Here is a 2,500-nt window from a genome sequence, read left to right as displayed (position 1 = left end):
TCTACAACACCACTGTGGAGGAGATGCCCATGAATGTGGCCGACCTCATCTAGGAGAATCCGCTCATGCTTTGCCCAACCATGTCCCCCTCATTTGAGAAATCAAACCTCAACTCAACCACAAGTTCCTCTCTGCCAAGAACATCAAGATGTTTGTCCTGGATGAGGCCAATGAGATGCTGAGTCAAAGGTTCAAGGACTCACAAGATCTTCACGAAGCTAGGAACCAGCACGCAGGTCATGCTCCTCTCTGCCACCATGCCAGCTGATGTCCTGGAGGTCACTGCGTGAATTCATCTGCATCCTGGTAAAGAAGGAGGAGCTGACCCTGGAGGGTATACACCAGTTCTACATCAACGTGGAGAAGGAGGAGTGGAAGCTGGACACTGTGTGATCTGTATGAAACCCTGATGATCACCCAGGCTGTCATCTTCATCAACACCAGGGGAAGGTGGACTGGCTCACTGAGAAGATGTGTGCCAGGTCCTTCACAGTCTCCGCTCTGCATGGGGACATGGAACCCTAAAGGAGAGAGACTTTTTCATGAGGGAGTTTTGCTCTGGCTCCAGTCGGGTCCTCATCACCACCGACCTGCTGGCCAGAGGTATTGATGTCCAGCAGGTCTCCCTGGTTATCAACTATACGACCTGCCCACCAACAGGGAGAATTACATCCACAGGATTGGCCGAAGGGGTCGTTTTGGCAGGAAGGGTGTGGCCATCTACAACCACTGTGGAGGAGAGATGCCCATGAATGTGGCCAACCTCATCTAGAAGAATCCACTCTTACTTTGTCCAACAACGTCCCCCTCATTTTAGAAATCAAACCTCAAGTCCTTACTGATCGGAATTCTCCATAAGAACTTGGCCATGTGTTCACACTGAGATCATGTGTTCACACTGAGATCATGTGTGAACACTGAGATCATGTGTTCACACTGAGATCATGTGTGAACACTGAGATCATGTGTGAACACTGAGATCATGTGTGAACACAGATCATGTGTGAACACAGATCATGTGTGAACACAGATCATGTGTGAACACAGATCATGTGTGAACACAGATCATGTGTGAACACAGATCATGTGTGAACACTGAGATCATGTGTGAACACAGATCATGTGTGAACACTGAGATCATGCGTGAACACAGATCATGCGTGAACACTGAGATCATGTGTGAACACAGATCATGTGTGAACACAGATCATGTGTGAACACAGATCATGTGTGAACACAGATCATGTGTGAACACAGATCATGTGTGAACACAGATCATGCGTGAACACAGATCATGCGTGAACACAGATCATGCGTGAACACAGATCATGTGTGAACACAGATCATGCGTGAACACAGATCATGCGTGAACACAGATCATGCGTGAACACAGATCATGCGTGAACACTGATCATGCGTGAACACAGATCATGTGTGAACACTGAGATCATGTGTGAACACAGATCATGTGTGAACACAGATCATGTGTGAACACAGATCATGTGTGAACACTGAGATCATGCGTGAACACAGATCATGTGTGAACACTGAGATCATGTGTGAACACAGATCATGTGTGAACACTGAGATCATGTGTGAACACAGATCATGTGTGAACACTGAGATCATGCGTGAATACAGAAGTTGCCCGTTTTAGCAAAAGCCTGATACTTGCAGCCATAGTCGCCCCTAAACAAGGTGACTATTATGTGCCACTGCATTATTCCCCATAGAGACACCGCGTAACGCATCATCATTCAGAAGCCACGCCCAAGACGGGGGAAAACAGAAACCCCCCCTCCAATCGTGGCGTTCTCCTATGTCACGTGCATGGTTGCGTGTTGCACAAAAAGATCGTATATACGGAAGATGAACACTCCAACTTACTTCCTTGACAGCTAGACCCACATTTTTCTTCTCGCCAATTTTCAATGGCTTCCTTGTTTTGCTCAGGAGTACAAAAAAACTTTAACTGGTGATTTTTTACATTTGTTGTCTGCGCAGCCCACCACACAACAGCTTATAGCTATGTTTAATTCAAGGAAAATGACGCTGGTGTGTGGAAATGAACGGAGCTTTTTCCCCCGTGATGGCCGTGGCCTATTTCATGCAGTGTCTCTATGCCTTGTATTGCTACTGTCTGGTACTGATGTTTCTCCTTTGATGTACACTTACTGTCTGCTATAGTCACCAAACGATCGCTCCTCCTGCAAATATAATGTAAATTTTCTGTACATCATTTCTAATAAAGGTTTTGCTAAAATAATGTTGTTTATGCATATTTCTTCTACTTAAAAAATATATGGAGAGTAAATGGCAGAAGGAGATATACAAATGATTGTTGATGTATAATTTTTAATCTTCTATAAACGTGTCATTTGACACCAAAATCATCAAAACGCCCTAGGCAGGGAAATGCCAGCCATCTTTTAAAATGGCAGCCATTTACAAATTCACATGGAATAAATCTGGCTTCTCCTTTGGTCATAGATGTATGGTT

At 45.0% G+C, this 2,500-nt stretch overlaps 1 protein-coding gene and 2 pseudogenes across 3 annotated transcripts in view; all 3 read left to right on the top strand.

Moving 5' to 3' along the window:
* The window catches only part of LOC310787041 (eukaryotic initiation factor 4A-I pseudogene), a 1,221-nt pseudogene extending 1,168 nt beyond the window's left edge, over nucleotides 1–53 (top strand). The window contains exon 1 of the transcript in view: nucleotides 1–53. This exon is cut by the window's left edge and continues 1,168 nt beyond it. The product of the transcript in view is annotated as a eukaryotic initiation factor 4A-I pseudogene (transcript).
* Nucleotides 1–2,500, top strand: part of nfia (nuclear factor I/A) — a 170,426-nt gene that overhangs the window by 113,279 nt on the left and 54,647 nt on the right. The gene's annotated exons all lie outside the window — the stretch shown is intronic.
* On the top strand, nucleotides 81–772 carry LOC310786947 (eukaryotic initiation factor 4A-II pseudogene; annotated as a pseudogene). The gene is made up of 2 exons: nucleotides 81–123; nucleotides 190–772. The product of its transcript is annotated as a eukaryotic initiation factor 4A-II pseudogene (transcript).

The sequence above is a fragment of the Poromitra crassiceps genome, assembly GCF_964638095.1.
Source record: "Poromitra crassiceps genome assembly, chromosome: 12".
Taxonomy (NCBI): domain Eukaryota; kingdom Metazoa; phylum Chordata; class Actinopteri; order Beryciformes; family Melamphaidae; genus Poromitra; species Poromitra crassiceps.
This window is presented reverse-complemented; position numbering and strand designations above follow the sequence as displayed.